Here is a 19,079-nt window from a genome sequence, read left to right on the forward strand (position 1 = left end):
AATACAAGTGAACAGGGAAGCTATGTTAAATACTTGTGCTGGACACTGTGTAAGAAACAAATGACTTGCCTCCAATCGTGCCGGCCTGCTCGCTGTTCCCGACAATTGCACCAGAATTGACTCATCCTTTTTGCTGCTGTGGCTCAAAAAGCCTAGGAGTACTACAAGAGATTCTGCCAAGACTCAGGAACTCCTGATGAGCATCAAGCTGCGTCTCTGTACCCTGAAGGTACTAAAGAAAGAACAGTTGGGACTCCAGACCACGTAAACCTTGTGAGTCCCTAGTAAATGGTACCCACTTACAAACTCCATACAGATTGCCATTGCTGGATGCGTGAAACAGTGCAAGCCATTTTGAAAACATGACATTGCACACACCCTATGTACTATGCCCATCCATACTGCATGTACTTTATATAAGTCACCCCTACAGCAGGCCTTAGAGCATTATGTTACATGTATCTGCCTCAGCAAATGTGTCCCTGCAATGGCTAGTTCCATTGCTAAGCATCACAAGAGCTAAGGAGACCATCTTAAGGTATGTACTGAGCACTAGTCTTTAAGAGTACGAAAGCTGCATAATGGCATCACTGAAAATACATGTTTGGTATCAAATACTTTGTCTTAATAAATCCGTTCTGATGCCAGGACCGGATTTCTTATGACATTATTACCTTAGAGGTAACCCCTGATACCCTATTTTACCCTGTGTGCTGGGTGACAGGAATCTACCAGCCTGCCACACAGATGACAATCTGACACCCTGCAGGTAAGAGCCGGTGCTCTCTGAGGCCAGGAACATTGCCTGTCCGGACAAAGGTGATCACATCTCCTCCAGCAGGAAAGCTTGCAGATTCGCATCTAAAGGCCAGAGGCTTCAAAGTCTCTACTGCCTTTAAAATGTAAACATGGCTTCCCCCCAGCACGGGAAGCACCATTTCTCTGCCATGAGGCCTATTCAGCTTCAGAGCAGGTTGAAAATTAGATAGTCAGAAGGCGTGTCATAATTAGAGGCTTGGTACCCCACTATGGAGGGCCACCTGAAGTAGACAGTTGAAGAAGGGTTTTGCCATCTTGGTATAGATTTCCCAGAGGTAGATAGGCCATTCGCTCCTGTCGTACACTCCCCTAAACATCCCTAAATTCAGTATTATGGGGTACCTCTGACACCAGAGCTTCATAGTAGTCTACCTGGGTACCGAAGAAGGACTACCAACGTGAACAGCACCTCCACACCCAGATACCCGAACACACCAGTGCAAATACACCTGAAGTATTGATTGTCATTTGAGCCTTGGGCCCCAAGCACCTTAAGTCCTAAAAGGCACCCTCTACAACCCTCAACAACTGCTTGCCTCAAAACTAGGCTCTAAGTATTCTACCATAATCCCTGTACGTGACATACATAAACTAGGACCTAAAGCAGTCCATAACAGAAAGGGTATTAGGAGTGGCAGCAGTTGGGTCAATCACCTGTAGGGGGTCCAGAGGGCACTGAACAACATGCCAAGAAAATCCTTGGTACGACGTAACCCCTATGAGATCCTGCTTGGGGCAAGATGGTGGGTCAATTACCTGGCTTATGTGGGGGCAGCATTACATTTTATATAGAGGAGTGGTGTTTTGGAGGTATCTAGTCAAGTCAAAATGTGCTTCTTATTTGATTCATTAAAAATCATAAAAGGATGGACAACCATCATAAAACGCAATGCTTTAAAGTATACATTTTAAAAACATAAAAAGGACTTAAGGTCAATATCACGATAGGGGGACACTTATTATTTTAAAATAATGACGAATATGACAATACATTTGGGAAATATGTGCTAATTAATTGCCTGCTTGGCAGAGTCGCATTTTGCCAGTTCTTATGCTGCGATTTTCCATAGTGTTATGGCTCTGCAGGACAGGGGAATCGACGACCCTCCGAGACATTTAATGACCGCTACTCTACATGTTCTTATTTGTTCCTTCCTTAGAGCCTCCCGGAGGATACATTTTCGGGCTTCCAATAAAGAAGAGCAAGTACATAGTAAACGTAGTAATGACTCTTCCCCTTGACCACAGAGGCGACATTACTTGGATGGCCATATTTGTTTCCTTTTTGGGGTCAAATCCTTTGAGGGGAAAGACCCCATGCGTAGCAAAGTCAGATAATGTTTTTTCTGATGGGAGAATTGTTCCAACAGGTATTGTTGCGGCTTCAGCCGCTGGTAGTCCTTTATCACAGCCCAGGCATGGTGTTTTTTTGCAAAGGACGTTTTATAAGTTAAGAAAGAAATCCGTTTAATAGCGTTATTGACTACGCTTTTAAATCCGGAGTACGTTTCCTTCAGGGCTGCTGTGGTTGAATTGGCTAGGCTCATTTGATTTTCAATCTCGACCCAACAACGATGGGCAAGGGTGTTGTCTTCTGCCTCCCTCATTCTCCAGTAGTATTTTACTAGGGCGCCTTGTCTGGACATAATCTGATTTTTTAATCCATATTCTAGGCGGATTTGTGCCTGTGAGGTATGTAGTGGTATTGAAAACAGTCTCTTAAATAGCGTGGATTGTGTTGTATTTAGGACTGCAGAAAAAACAAGGGTGGCTGGGCCCAAAAGGGAAGGAGGGTAGGCAGGGCCACACTAATATGAACAGAAACAGTTGCCTATGCCTCCGAGCTACTTAGAGTACACACTGATTTATGTACAAGTAAACCACAGTTTATTAGTTTACCCAAAAACAGTTTATGTTTTCAATTGTTACTCACTTTACAAAAAGGGGGGGATATTCAGAAAAGGCAGAGAAAAGGCCACTATCAACCTCAAGTCTTAGCCATACACAATTTCAGAAAAACAGTTTATGCATATATACAGTGAAAAAACATCTGTTAGACATTATACAACAAGGAAACTATTATACCAACATGTATCGAACATTATGACAAAAAACAGGGGGTACTTTTACCATGAGAAAATATCACCATACATACATTTATGAAGTATGGACCACAAAACCTTATACATTTGAAAAATGATTTAGCCAACCATTATAAATGGAAAGGAAAAAGAATGTTTTCAACCAATTCAACTACCATGACCTGAACAAGAAACAATCAATTAAATATCAGGAATATTGCCCATTTCCGCATCAATAACATTGGCCAACTGGCCAGTGAACGTGAAAAAAGGGGGGGGGTGCCGACGCGTTTCGAATCCTGATAAAAGACTTGCAGGATTCTCGTCAGGGCAGTATGAATCTAGTCCATGGGAACTGTTTGAAAAGAAGAAAAAACAGTTTGTTTACTAAAAAGTGGGTCCTCAAGCCACTGCTCTCAGAACAATGCGAGTGACGGAATACTGCGTACCTTGTGTGATTCCTGCCCACAGTTACTCCTGTGTTCTATGGGAATGTCGTCTATGTTGTAGGGTTTACGCTGCAACAGAGTAAAAGGTAAGTCAAGTCCAGCGGGGTAGAGGGGGACCTTACGTGCGCGTCGTGATTGTACTGAAATTGATTACCTGCGTTCTACGTGGGTCTTTGCCAACCTGTGCGGTGTTCTAAAGCACTTAGAATTCTGCTTTATTTAATTTCTGAAAGTAAGTACAGAAGGCGGAATTTAGTCAATTGCTCAGTCGGTGACACACTTGTGCAACACTAGTGGTCATCTCAACAAGTGATCGACTTACTTGGACACCGGACCGCGGTGACCGCAGGGGGGGGTTTCTGACTCCTAGCCCAGATGTTGCCAGCCTGTGCGGTATCTTTAGACGTTTAAAATTCAGCTCATTAGATTTCCTAGAACAAGTAAACACAGCGCGTTTTAGTTGGCTCCTAATGCGGTGACACTCTGGTGCACCGCTGGGAAATAATTACCTCAAAAGCTACACTTACTTAGACACCGGTCCACGGTGGCCGCAAAAAGGGGATTCTGACTCTGGGGCCGAGTTTTTCACACAGTAGGACGTTTAGTTGATCTGTGGGAGTAAGCAAGCAAGGACAGATTAGCGCGTTGATGCGCTGTCATGTATGCTTTCAATCTGCACTAATAGCAGTTCCAAGTCCCGGGGGGGTCCAGTCTTACCTCGAAAATTTCATGAACCTCTGCAGAAACTGCTTGCTCCAAACAGGCAAACACAGGGATGTGAATGTCCCTGGCAGTCACAGGTTTGGATCATGTGATTCATGAACGGCCAATCAGAATTGAACAACAGATTAAAATGCCTTCTGGGACCTGTAGTTTGAAAAAACAGAGTATATATAGGCAAAACTAACCAGCCTATTAATGTCCGGATCACCCAGCACCGATCCCGTCTTAAAAAAAAAAAAAAAAAAAAAAGTCTTGACCGCCCCTATGGTGGAACATTTCATCGGCAATGGCCATTCTGAGAATAACTTTAAATGGACCACATTGGCATGGATCGACCCTAAACACTTTCAAGATGTGGACGCAATGCTGTTGCGTAAGGAGGCATATTTAATCCTCAAGTTTGATAGCGTCAACAAGGGTCTGAACAGTTTGAGTGAAATAAACAGGGCTTAAACATCCTCCCTGTTTTTCCAAAAACTCCATGCCCCAGAATGCATCATAATTTTTCTTAAAAGCACTTGCCTTGTTTTTTCAAACTACAGGTCCCAGAAGGCATTTTAATCTGTTGTTCAATTCTGATTGGCCTGTTTGGAGCAAGCAGTTTCTGCAGAGGTTCATGAAATTTTCGAGGTAAGACTGGACCCCCCCGGGACTTGGAACTGCTATTAGTGCAGATTGAAAGCATACATGACAGCGCATCAACGCGCTAATCTGTCCTTGCTTGCTTACTCCCACAGATCAACTAAACGTCCTACTGTGTGAAAAACTCGGCCCCAGAGTCAGAATCCCCTTTTTGCGGCCACCGTGGACCGGTGTCTAAGTAAGTGTAGCTTTTGAGGTAATTATTTCCCAGCGGTGCACCAGAGTGTCACCGCATTAGGAGCCAACTAAAACGCGCTGTGTTTACTTGTTCTAGGAAATCTAATGAGCTGAATTTTAAACGTCTAAAGATACCGCACAGGCTGGCAACATCTGGGCTAGGAGTCAGAAACCCCCCCCCTGCGGTCACCGCGGTCCGGTGTCCAAGTAAGTCGATCACTTGTTGAGATGACCACTAGTGTTGCACAAGTGTGTCACCGACTGAGCAATTGACTAAATTCCGCCTTCTGTACTTACTTTCAGAAATTAAATAAAGCAGAATTCTAAGTGCTTTAGAACACCGCACAGGTTGGCAAAGACCCACGTAGAACGCAGGTAATCAATTTCAGTACAATCACGACGCGCACGTAAGGTCCCCCTCTACCCCGCTGGACTTGACTTACCTTTTACTCTGTTGCAGCATAAACCCTACAACATAGACGACATTCCCATAGAACACAGGAGTAACTGTGGGCAGGAATCACACAAGGTACGCAGTATTCCGTCACTCGCATTGTTCTGAGAGCAGTGGCTTGAGGACCCACTTTTTAGTAAACAAACTGTTTTTTCTTCTTTTCAAACAGTTCCCATGGACTAGATTCATACTGCCCTGACGAGAATCCTGCAAGTCTTTTATCAGGATTCGAAACGCGTCGGCACCCCCCCCTTTTTTCACGTTCACTGGCCAGTTGGCCAATGTTATTGATGCGGAAATGGGCAATATTGCTGATATTTAACCCCTTAATTGCTGCCGTCGGCCAACGGTCGTCACGGCCACTACCTCCCCAGTGCTGCGCACGACCGTTGGACGTCCATTCAGCACTAGTTCCAATGGACAGCGCAGCACTGGGGAGGTTTATTTACAAGCTCTAAAGGGGTTAATTGATTGTTTCTTGTTCAGGTCATGGTAGTTGAATTGGTTGAAAACATTCTTTTTCCTTTCCATTTATAATGGTTGGCTAAATCATTTTTCAAATGTATAAGGTTTTGTGGTCCATGCTTCATAAATGTATGTATGGTGATATTTTCTCATGGTAAAAGTACCCCCTGTTTTTTGTCATAATGTTCGATACATGTTGGTATAATAGTTTCCTTGTTGTATAATGTCTAACACATGTTTTTTCACTGTATATATGCATAAACTGTTTTTCTGAAATTGTGTATGGCTAAGACTTGAGGTTGATAGTGGCCTTTTCTCTGCCTTTTCTGAATATCCCCCCCTTTTTGTAAAGTGAGTAACAATTGAAAACATAAACTGTTTTTGGGTAAACTAATAAACTGTGGTTTACTTGTACATAAATCAGTGTGTACTCTAAGTAGCTCGGAGGCATAGGCAACTGTTTCTGTTCGTATTTAGGACTGCGGCATCTTTAGTATTCAGAATTTCCGAGCCGTATGAAATGGAAGGTACAAATTTTGCAGCAATCACTTTAAGCAGGTGGGAGGTAGAGCATCCTATAAGTTTTTCCCTTAGGGTTTTAAAAGCGAACAACACTTGTTTGGCTTTCATGCGGCCTTGATCCAAGTGTTATTTGAAGTTAAGCTTACAATCTAGCTGAAAGCCTAGGTATTTATAGCACATAACCCTAGACAATGGATGCTCACCCAATTTCCAGGAAAAAGTTTGCCTTTTCGATGTTTTAATAGATTTCGAGAAATACATAACTTTTGTTTTTTGATGGTTAATCGTAAGTTGGTTCAAGGTAGCATAGTCTCCTAATTCTGTAATCAGTTTCTGCAGGCCTATAGGAGTTTGTGCTAGCAGGACAATGTCGTCGACATATTGGACGCACTGTATCATTTTTTTCCCAATTTAGGAGGGTCGGATTGGATTAACCGAAGGCGCTTATCAAGGTCGGAGGTGTAAATGTTAAATAGGCAGGGTGCTAACACGCAACCCTGTTTTAGCCCATTGAATGTTGGAATTTTTCCAGTTACACTGGACCCATCTCCTTTCTTGATTTGGACCCACGTGTATGAATACAGATTGATGATGGCCGTCAGGAGTCGTGGTGGGACCCCCAGTCTTGCATTTTTGCCCATAAATTAGCTCTTGAAACTTTATCGAAAGCTGCTTTTAGGTCAATAAAGCAGGCGTACAAACGCCTAGATTTTGCAAATGCTTGATTGGCTATGAGAGTGACCGCTGAAATATTGGTGAGGGTACCCATCCCTGCCCAGAATCCAGTTTGCGTGTAGGGTATTAAGTTTGATCGGCTTACCCAAGCCTCTAACTTAACCAAAAGATTAGATGCGTATAATTTCGCCTCCACATCTATCAATGCGATTAGTCTGTAATTGGAGGGATCTGAATGGGAACCTGACTTGTGGATTGGGTTAAGGATACTCCCTCTCCAAGACTCAGGGATCAAACCGCATGTTATGGCTTTGGTAAAAAGGGGAGTCAGGAGACAAGCCCAAAATGGAGGGTCATGCTGAAACAGGGCGTTTGGTAGTCCATTGGGACCTGGAGCTCCTTCAGGTTTTAAGTTTCTTTATTATTTTTAGTACTTTTTTTGCAGAAAACAACTCTAAAACTGCAGCCGATTCATAGGTCAGGGTATTGTTGGCTTGTCCTCCGCCGCCGGCCCTATTTGCTGTTATAGTTCCGTAATTTGGGGCAATTGAAGGTCGAGTTTTGTTATACAGGTGTTCGATGTGGGCTCTCCAAGTTGCTTCCATTACATCCAAGTTATGATGTTGATTCCTGCCGTTAGTTAACTGATTGATTTGACCCCAGAAACGCTTGGGGTCCCTTAGTTTACTTGCACAGAGAAGTTTTGCCCAGATATGTTCATTGTACTCTTTTTTGGCCAATCTTATGTCCCTTTTGTGCTCCTTTCTTGCTTTTGCAACTAAAAGCAGGATTCCCTGGTGGTGTTCTGGTCCCCGTGATTGTAATTGTCTAAGGTACCTATTTAGTTGTCGTTTTTGTTTCCTTAGGCGTTTGGTGTACCAGGCTGCCCCCTTTGAATTTCCTGCTTAATGGCCATGGACATACTTTGAAAATGTGTTGTTTATGACATGGATGAAGGACTCCCAGGCCTTTATACTCAGTGTTTTTAGATTAGAACTTTCCAAGAGGCTGGAATATATACATGTGATGTCCTTAATGTTTTCCTTTTTCCAGCAAAGGCGTTTTAATTTATAACATTGGGTTAGAGAAGACATCGCCTTTGGTTTCTCTGGAAGTGCGAAACTTCCTAATAAAGTAAAAGATTGTGGTTGATGATCGCTTTCCGCCCTATCTTTTATTTGAAAGTTCTCAATGTACGGAAAAAGGTCATAGTCCATAAGTGTGTCGTCGATGGTTGAACATGATTTTTGGATGACGCTTGTGTATGCTGGGGCCGATCTTTCGGGCTTTGACCATTGAGTACACGCATTGAGAGATCGTTCAGGCGGGCTGCGCATCTCTTACCGAGGGTGACCTGTCAACTTTTGGAGGTATCTACCTCCACCCAACAGCTGATTATATTTTCCAGTTTAAGCCAATCCTAAGTACCCCATCATTCGAATTTATAAAAACAGAGTTAATCAGAACACTCCACAAACATATACCCTTGACCAAGACAAGTGAATATAAGACACTCGAAAATGAATGAAAAGGTGAGAAAGCACCTCACTTACACTATACCAGAGGAGCAACTGGCAGGTTCTAACCAGCATGCCCACGTCTATCATCATCGGTTACTTTTTCACCGAAAAGAAAGAATTTGTTTCCAGTAAAGAAACAGAAAGAGGTGAAAACAAGGATAAATGTATCCAAAGAGAACCCCGTGAAGTATATAGGACAGTGTGTCCCGTAATTAAAATTGAGTTAAGACTCACATTTAACTTTGCCCTCTTTAATCGTACTTGTGAGCTTATTCAACATTAAAAACACAGCAGGTTGCAAACCTTTTCATAGTAGGCCAACATGTTTCATTGCCCATGCTTCATCAGGGCAATTTCGTCAGTGCGCGAGGTCAAAGATCACCTCACTGGACATCTGACTTTGTGTGTGGAGTGTGGAGCCAAGGGCCCACGTACCAGCTTCCACCATGCCACAAGTGTGTATATTCAACAATTAACCCTTTATTATAAAGCACTTCCGTTGCTTATAATATACCGCGTTCATACGTCTTACGAGCGTTGTCTCATTCCAGCGTACTTAGGATTCAAAATGAAAAATATAATCAGCTGTTGGGTGGAGGTAGATACCCCCTGAACACCACTCCTCTATATAAAATGTAATGCTGCCCCTACATAAGCCAGGTCTTTGTTTTTCAAATGATTGATGGGTACAGGGTGATCTGGCTGCAGTTTTTCCCTCTAGAGCTCCTTTTTGTGAACAAGAATGTGGGTACCTGATCTTAATTGTGCCAGCACAGTGGCAAATGTAAAACAATTTGAATTGAATCATTGTTGGCTGCTTTACAGGAACTCAATGAATTCCGGGCATTAAAAAGCAACGTCCAAGTAAAACACACTGCCACTGGGAAGTGAAACCGGTTCTGGCAAGACCTGTCCCAAAGGTTGGGGACCTGGTCAGAGAAAAGATTGTGGACAAGATGGAGTTTGTACCATCCTACAGAACACCTGTACCTGTCCTGGCAGTTCAAGGAACAACAACAATACTTCTTCCGCCTCTTGCTGGCAAAAATTTTTAAAAGATTTGTTTCCATTGATCTGATCAAACCACACTATGTGACCGATTCTCAACAGCAGGCCACGTGGAGTCCTGTTTAGCTGCAGATCTTCTCTCCCTACTGTACAGGTAGTTCAGATGTAAAGACTAATAATGTTTCAAGATTACTCGACGCAAGATGCAGTAGTAATATATAATGGAGTAAAAATCCCCACTGTTGAAAACAGTACAACATCCAATGATACTGCAAGGGAAATTGCAATTCGTCCAAATAATGAACTTTATATCAACGTGCCTTCACAAGAAGCAACTGCCAGTTCTACAAACATTGCTTAGCTCTCAAAGATAGATTGAACTGCGTCTGGCTACTTCATCAACTACAATGACTTTTCTTGAGATCCAAAGGAACCTGAGAAAATGCCACCCATCTCCAAAAAATAACAATTTCAACAATTCTTTCTCTGGCTGAAAAGACTTACTTTGTGTCCCCTTTCGTTGCATCTTTGGTTTGCATTTGGGATCCTGTTCCAGTTAATTTGGATTGGTATAGTAACTGTCTTTTTCCTTCTACTGAATGGGCATTACATCCCACAATACTCTGCAGTACAACCAACATATGTCATTATACTGTGAACAGAGAGACCTGTCCCTAGTGAAGATATCAACAGTTCTAGTATTGGATGGTATAGTTCTGGATAAAGTTTCATATGATATATTTGGTCCTACTGATAATTTGAAAATTCCACACATTTTCCACATTTTAATGAAGGATTTCATTACCCTGAGTACACTCTCTAATGATTGGGACATTGAGACTGTAATTAATATGCATTCAGATTTAGAACAATCTGTTGAATTTTCTTACAAGGAAGACAAACCTGACTACGATAGTATGTTTTGATTACCAGCATTATGGTCATAACTTTTTGCAAAGAGCAAGTGTTCCATGCACTGTAAACACTTACCATCAATGGTAACATTGCCCGACACCACTGAAAGGTAGTTCTGCTTCATTCGCACAGAAATGTGCTTATTTTTCAGGGTTCAATACATCAGACCCAATATCATACTACTATAAGTTAGTACAGATGAATGCAACTGTGACAAAATGATGCTGACTAACACAAAGCTCATATATGCAACACCTTTCATCTTCCAACTGTCTATACAAGGTTTCAACTATTGGAGAGATACAATAGACACAAAATCCATGTGGGGGACAAAGGATTGGCAAGTTCAGGGAACAGAGGCTTTATTTAGAGCTTGCCTTATAATGTTACAGATAATATTCCTGAACAGAACAGTACAACAAACTACCTGCTACAGGTTTGCAAGAATGAAAGAGCTGAAAATATCACACATCCCCTGATACGTGAGGAAATGTTGGGTGCAATTATACAGAATTGTACATACAATTCTTTAGCTCACAATTTGAAGGGATGGTTATTTTTGCCAATGGACACAAATAGGTGTCAATCAAGATTCAAGCCTACCACCAGATGGTTTAGTATCCATAGGCCTGAATCACGCTATGTACACACAGACGATCCAGGGGTAATAACTTCTTATAGTGTTGCAAAGCTGTCCCTAGAATGGCTAAAAACCTCAACACTACAACACGTGAAACAGAACTTGTCCCTTCTAGCAGACAACATGGATCTTAGGGATTTCTTGTTAGGTCCCAAGAAACCACAAAAGAAACGCTTCCTATGCACCAGCTACAATGAACTGTGGAAAGTCCCACAACAGGAAATTGCGGAGAGATTAGGTGAAATCACTAGGATTCAACTAGAAAAGGTCCTGGCAGTGGTAGACAATGGCATGACCACAATTTCTTCACATATATATTCACTGGGCAACATTGTATCCTCCGTAATCGACATAATGGAACAAGATTTGTCTATTCTTCAACATGGGTAATCTCAATTGCGCTCCATTAGACTTTTAAGCTGGACACTGCAATCACTGCGTTAAGGCAGTGTGCCATGGCAATTACATTAACAGCACAAATTTGTTCTCGGTATACAATGACCGACAGACAGTTGACTATGGCACGCAGATATGCAAAGTACACCATGCTGGTCATTAAAAAATTGGAGAAGGTACCTTTCACAGTAGCTGAGTCACAGTCTACAGAATTGTTAATTCATGGCTAAATCACACTGCCAATCACAACATTCCAGTTCCAATACTGCCTTAGATACATCCAAGCAGGCAGGTATGAAGCGTTGGGTGAAGGGTTCATATAGGAAACCTAGGAGTTACCCTGTAGATATAGGTGCAGAAATAAGGACACTGAAGTTTTCTTAAGTGGTACTGAGTGCAGGATGGCTTTAAGTGGGTCTTTAGTGTGCAAAGAAGTGTCGCTTCATATAACGTATAATTCATCGAAAGCAAAGTTATCTTGCTACTTGAAAGGCTCCCAGCTGCTGTGATTCATCCATTTTTGCATTACTATTGAATAGAAATTATTTAGTCCTGAAAGATCAAGACTGTTGTGGAAGTGTGCCAGGCATTGCGTATCTAGTCACAGTAAACTTCAGGGTTGTTTGCTGTAAGCAAGTGTTGTTTCCCCTGGCTCACACAGTTAGGGAGGCACCACAGTGGCCTTCATTGAATGTTTCCAGTATACGGTTTGATTCGCTCAGCAGACTGAAAGCCATGTTGTTTCAACAAACTGTGGCCTTAACTTCTGCCCAACAGACTTTTGATCTCCAGGGAGCAAGGTCTTCAGCAGAGATACAAGCCCTGTTCTGTACGAACTTCGCGATCCATTTAGTCAAATGGTTTATTGTTTTCTTTCACATATGAGTGGGATCATACACTTATTTAAGCGACTTTGATCAGGTCTCTTACCCACCTGTCAGACCATCTTCAGAGTAAATCCAGTCTTCATACGCTTCATACTTGGAAGCGTTTTTGGAGGGCTTCCTTTGGTCCTGCTTTCGGTAGTGGGCATCCTGATTTTAATACTCTTGCTTCGTAATGGAAATCTCAATCCCTCAACAAATGGAGAGAACACTACTGGAACAATGTTGTCATGAGTGCATGGTGTTCCATCTGACTATGCCTCGGCTTCGAGTGCTGAGTGAGCATTGGTTCCTGTCTTTCAGACCGGTCTGGCTAGATTGTGTCCTTCCAGTGTTCCGTTGCCTCTTCTGCAGATTTGGCTGCATGTTGGACCTGTCTCTGACACTTCTGGCAGTTGCGCCACAGGATATAGAAGCACTACTGGTGCCTTTGCAGGCCCACAAGTGCAGTTGTCCATAGCTTATTCCCATGTTGATGACGCCATTTCTAGAGCCTCCAATGGATGCTTCTGCTCCTGTTGGAAGGGATATCGGCTCTGCTGCTGAGGTACAGGCATCGGTTTCAGGCATGCAGGCATCTAACTCTTCCCCAGCAGCTGCCGTGGTAACCAGAGTTGACCATCTTTCCTCATTGGATAGGATACTGAAAGTTCTTGAGGGGCTACCTTGTCAAGATCCTGCTCACCTGAACATCCAGATAGTTCTGTTGGGAAGTTGAAGACAGTCCATTCCCACCCTCGAGCCTCTGGTCCCTACGGCACTGAAGATAAACAGTGCGCAAAGAAAAGAAGCTCAAGGGAAGGGGGAAGTGGATAAAATAACAAAAGAGAGATAAACACAGCTCCTCAGATAGCGTCTACTGGAGATGAGCGCAAACTGGCTGTAGTACCTAGCAAAGACATAAACACAAAACATATTATTGTTCCCTTCTCTCATACCAGTGTTTGTTCTACCTATTCTACTGTTGAACTCTAATACTGCATAATCAAACATGTACCTCTCTGTTTCTGGTCTTTCTGTTCACCAGATAGAATTGTCTTGTGAGAAGGATGCGATCTTCTACCTTAAGAAAAAATAACTTTTACCTCGTTTTCTAGAGCATAACCCAAAACACAACATGTACATATGGAGGAGAAACCTATTTGTGACTCACTTCTCAATTATCCTGTAATAGTGTTCTAAAAATTCTGAACACTTTCGACTTTCTGTCTTGTGGTCATACACTGTGAACATTTATAAATATACATATATATAAGAGCGAATATCTGTGTCTCTTGCAATGTCTTCCCTTAAGGCATGGGTACTCACAAACTTTCTCTCGGGGGCCAAATTTACAGTGTGGTTTGTGGCCGAGGGCCGCACTGGTGGGGGCGGGGTCAGTGGGGGAGGGTGCGGGTCTAGGGCAAAATAAAAACTGTTACCATGAGGTTGAACACAGGCCCCTGCAGCGGACGCCTTCGTCCACTGAGTCACCAGACCTGGCATACACACATTTCTCTCTCTCTCCCTCTCTCTCTCTCTCTCTCTCTCTCTCACTCTCTGCTACCCTCACTCTGTCTCTCTCTCTCCCTCCCTGTCTCTGTCTCTCTCTGTCTGTCACCCTATTTCAACCTACCTCTGTCTCTCTCCCAATCTCCCTCTCTCTCCTTCCCTCTCTCTGTCTCCCTCTCCCTCTCTCTCTCTCACCCTCTGCTACCCTCACTCTGTCTCTCTCTCTCCTTCTGTCTGTCTCCCTCCCTCCGTCTGTCTGTCTCCTTCCGTCTGTCTCCCTCCCTCTCTGTCTCCCTCCCTCTCTATCTCCGCCTCCCTCTCTGTCTCCCCCTCCCTCCCTCTCCCCCTCCCTCTCCGTTTCCATTTACAGACTTCTGGCTAGTAAACCTTTATGTAAAGACAGAACACTTCTAAATGATAGCCCTTCAGGAATTGTTCCAGAATTGAAGGTGATAGGAGAGGGACTTCACGACCACCACTGATTTAAATGATGCATATTTTCACATTGCAGTGCATTCATTTCTCATTTTTATCTTCTTTTTGTGGCAAGCGAACATATCCCCAATTTAGTCTTGCATTGCGGAATAATGTCAACTACATGGGTGTTTACAAATTGTTTGGCAGTGGTTGCGACACATTTACATTGTGAAAGTGCCCATGTATATCGTAAGTCCATAATTAGAAGGCTGGTGTAAGAGAGCACAACTCAAAAATGCGATTTACTAGCTCAAAAACTTTGCTACTCAATCTTGGATTTAATACCACGGTAAAAAAAAGTCACATCTGCATTCCTAGCAAATACCGAATATTCTGGATGCAACTCTCAATTTAACGATGGAAAAGGTTTAAACTTAAACCGAGTGACTATGGTTGTTTCTAATTTACTACATGTCACAATCTCTAACAGTGAGAAAAGTAAAAAACGTAATAGTAATGCTGGTGGCATGCATCGCATTGGCTCTAAATGCTCATTTTCAAATGAAATCCTTGCTGGAATCATTAGCACAGCAGAGGTTAGACGCAACTGGAATCTAGAAAGACCTAGTGTTGTAGCACGGAGTAAGGTACAGTCTAAAATTATTAAACAGTAAGAATGTGATGCTCAGCAGAGTTTTGCAGACCCACATTCACTAGTAACTGTCTCCCTTCCTCTGCCTCTCTCTCCTCCCTTACCCTCCCTCTCCTTCCCTCTGTCATCTCACCTGGCGTGCGTGTGTGTCAGCCAGGGCTGAGGCAGCTCGCCGGCCGCACCCGAGTACTTCACAGGTCTTTAATAGACCACTTACTTGTTAATGAGGCGTTGTTGTATTTTGCCTCTTTTTAGCGCCCCTGCATTTCCACCCTGGCCTTCACTGGTATAGCCCGGCCCCCATAGAGCGCTGCTGCAACCGCAGTGTTTTTGGACACACTTTTTACATTTAAAAAAAAAAAAACACTCATGGTGAAAGGGTCCGTCAATCCTCACCCAGCACGAGGGCCCAGCTCGCAGAAAGAGGCCCTGGCACCGGGCGCTTTCAAAGGCTCCACAGAGAGGCCCTCAGCGCCCCACGGGACTGCTGCCAGTCGAGGCTCCCAGGAAAACAAACACAGCTTTTGGAGGGCGACATGAATCATTTAATGTGCGCACTCATTTCAACCCCTTGTGCGTCTCGCTCGCTTCTGTAACACTCACTGCAAGAACAGCCGTGAAGCTATGAATTCCAGCCGGCTTCAATTAAAGAAATTACTTTGAATTTCATACGGGGTTGAACTTTATAGCGAGAAAAATAGCACAGATCTAGCAGTGCTTGGCGCGCGAACACCACTACAAGTAATAATCGTGCGCTCGGCAAGGTGGCCAGGGGTCCCACACACAGTGGGTATTACAGATGTCTTCAAAGTCCGCGGGCCGCAGCGGAAGGCTTGCCGGGCGGCCGCTGGCCCGCGGGCCGTACTATGAGTACCCCTGCCTTAAGGGAAAGTTCCCAAGGATGCAATGTTTCACATTAGGGCAGAATCCAAAAGAAGAAGTCTTTCGGAAAAACACTGTCTTTTATGCACCAAGAAAAAACCCAAACGATTGTCTGTGTCTTTACCTTTCATGGAGTTCTGCAACGTTCCGTTTTTGCAAAGAGTCGTGAGCACTTACTTGCACTGTTGCTGCTGTGTTTGTGCGCTAACCTTAAACTGTGTTTTTTCTTTTGTTGCAGGTAGTTCTGCCTTTCGTGCGGACCGGAAGTCTGGACTGCCTGAAATGCAGGGGACGATGCTGGAGCTGGACCAGGAGCCGAAGACAGGAAGAAGCTCCGCGGCGGATCAGGGACAAGACACCGGAGGACAATCCTGGAGAGGGATCTTCAGGTAAGCGGGAACCATCCGACGAGCACAAGCAACTGGAACGTGCTCCGGGGAGTCTTTTATAGACGAGGGCGGGTGGGGCTCACACGCGCTGCACGTTTGAAGGGCTTCAGTTAGAAAACGTGCCGCGCTTCATTAGGTATGCAAACCAAGGAGCCTAGTAGCGCTTTGAACTGACAAACAAACCTTGATAAAACCAGTTCACGTATCCACCTTACAACATAGGAAACTAGATCTGCAAACAATATCCCACCATTAAAGCAGCGATGCTTCATTATGAACAGGCACATATAGACAACTACCATTAATGCTAGGAAAAGGCAATATATAATAGTGACACTACCTACAACTAATGCAAAGAGAGAGGACAGGCTCTTTGTTTGGAACGTAGCCTTACTTGCCTTCTGTGGATATGATGTTCAGTGATGTTGAGTCTGCAGTGGAGTATTAAAAAACAATTTGGGCTCACCTGCGTTGGGAACTGTTTGGAAACTTTTTAAACATTTACCAAATAAAAGGTCAATTGTGACTTTGTTTTATTTTTTCTCTCTTCCCCACTTTAACTGAGCTTTATAGCTATCACGGTACTCAATGCAATAATAAAAATACGTACAAGTGTAGAGAACCTTTTGAACGTTTCTTTAGGGAAAAATTACTTTCTTTTATTGACATTTTTCCAGGCTTTCAAAAATGCTTTTAAATATGCTTTAATATTAGTGATTTTTATGCATTTTAATAGTGTTAGCTTCATCATTACCTTGCTGGCCTTGTTGACCTTTTGATGAGGAATGGGTGTCATGTCTTTTAGGATAGGCCCATCGATGTGTTACCCCTTTTGTACATACATTCTCCTATGCACACAACAATAACGATTTTTACCAGGTGATCTTTTACCTAGTAGCTTGCTCCTGTCTCCTCGACATCAGGTTCCAAAGTATTCTATCATTATACCCTTTACCTGACGTACATAAACATGTCCCCAGGCACCGCAGATTTATTCTGTATACGGGTCACCACTTTTTTCATCTTTGGCCAACAACCAGCTGTGCATGATCACACTTGTTTAGAAAAGCATTGGTGATTGTTTTCAAAAAAACAATGGTTGTTTTAAAAACATATTGATTCCAGAAAAAACCCTGGATGGACCACTTTAGTATAAAAGACCCTCTCTCCCCCCTAGATTTAGAGGAGAATTCCTTCCAGACTGAGAGAGGAGTTCTGCATGCCAAATCTCTGGCACGCAGTGGTCTGACAACCCTTGCGGTTTGTCATCCTGGGCGTAAAGGCAGGGTCCTTTGTTCTAAACCATCAGGTGAGGGGGCTGGTTCTTCCCTAGGGGTTTCTAGGCTACAGATACTCATAACTATACGCATATACACCTAAATATCCAGGTTAGGCTAGGTACATTTGAGTAAATTATTTAGGGCGCGCATTTTAGGAATATGCAAGTGCTACTGATTTTATCTAAACTGCTCCTTTTCACCTTATTAGCACTATGGTAGAAATGTATCTACTGTTTACGATATTGGTACTAACAATCTCTTTCGTATGCTTCTGTCTCCTGATTGTCGTAGCACAAATGTTTTACACAAGGCTGTCGCTGGGCCAATAAATTCTTATTGAAACAACCTGATCTCTATCCTGTATATTTTCTGAGGGAAATGTGTCTGTGTGTGTGTCTAAGTGAGATGTACTGTACTGTTTTCCACGATCCCTGAGGAATCAGGGTCATCATGTTCAGTGTTTGCCAGAAACTACCTAGACTACTGTAGGATACAGGGGGGTGGTAGTGGCACTGTAGAGCTAGCTGATATAACCGATGACATTTCCTGTGGGGGTGTCCGGATGTGTTTGATGTTTGGATGAAGTTTCCCCCATGGTGAATCCTGGTCTGGGGTAGGGTGTACTCCTGTCCCTCCACTCCACATGCAGTCTCCACTTGTACCATAGTTTCCAAGGCTGTTGCTTCCAGGGAGGTCAGGAAATCCTCATGGTCATAAGGAACTTCAAATTCTCTGTTCTTGAATTCGGTAGACATCAGCAGAGTTGTAGAATCCAGGAGGCTTCACCAGATTACAAGGGTAGGTTGCAGTGACTGCTCTATGACCAAGTATTGCTTTAAAAGATGGGTTTTCAATGCTTAGCAGTGGAGAATGGATGAAGCTCTCTTGGCCTGCACTGGAGTGGTGCTCCAAAAGCTCTGTCCATAGGCAAACTAATGGCATCTCTTTTTTTCCTCCCTGCATTCCTGCTTTACTGCCTGGTGTGTAAGTTACTTATCTTCGGTTATGACTTATCTGTGTCTAGATAGAGGCTCTACCAAATATAGCGGTACCAAAGGTAAATGAGTTGTCCATCTGATGGAGATGTCTAGCTGCAGATTACTTACTTTAAAATAAATAACCAAACAGTACATCCCCTAAGGTGGGTCTACACAACAATTTCATACCAAAAAGTCCTGCAGGAACAAACTGGCAAAGCGTCCATTCTGACAAACCTGATTGTCAGGCTGTAGTATTTTGTGACACTGTGCAATGAAGCCAATGATGCTGCCTGTCAGATGTCCAGGACTGTGACTCATTATGATAATAAGTAGTGCACACATCAATGTGGGCGCATCCCTGTATTTGAGGCACTCCTTTGGGTTCATTAAAGACTCCAAAAATGTTAATGAGTTCCTTTATTCATCAAGTTTCTATGTTCATGATATTTGTGGCATATCAGTTGCAAATGGTTTCAGGCTTATCACATATTGAGTTTTATTATGCCATTCAATTGAGACTCCAATGCATTTCGGGCATACCAGCCCTTTATCAAGGAGTTCTAAAACGAAGAAGATATAACAAGCAGTCAAGCTTATGTGAAAAACGTGTTGGTGAGG

Source organism: Lissotriton helveticus, chromosome 4_2 (genome assembly GCF_964261635.1).
Source record: "Lissotriton helveticus chromosome 4_2, aLisHel1.1, whole genome shotgun sequence".
Taxonomy (NCBI): domain Eukaryota; kingdom Metazoa; phylum Chordata; class Amphibia; order Caudata; family Salamandridae; genus Lissotriton; species Lissotriton helveticus.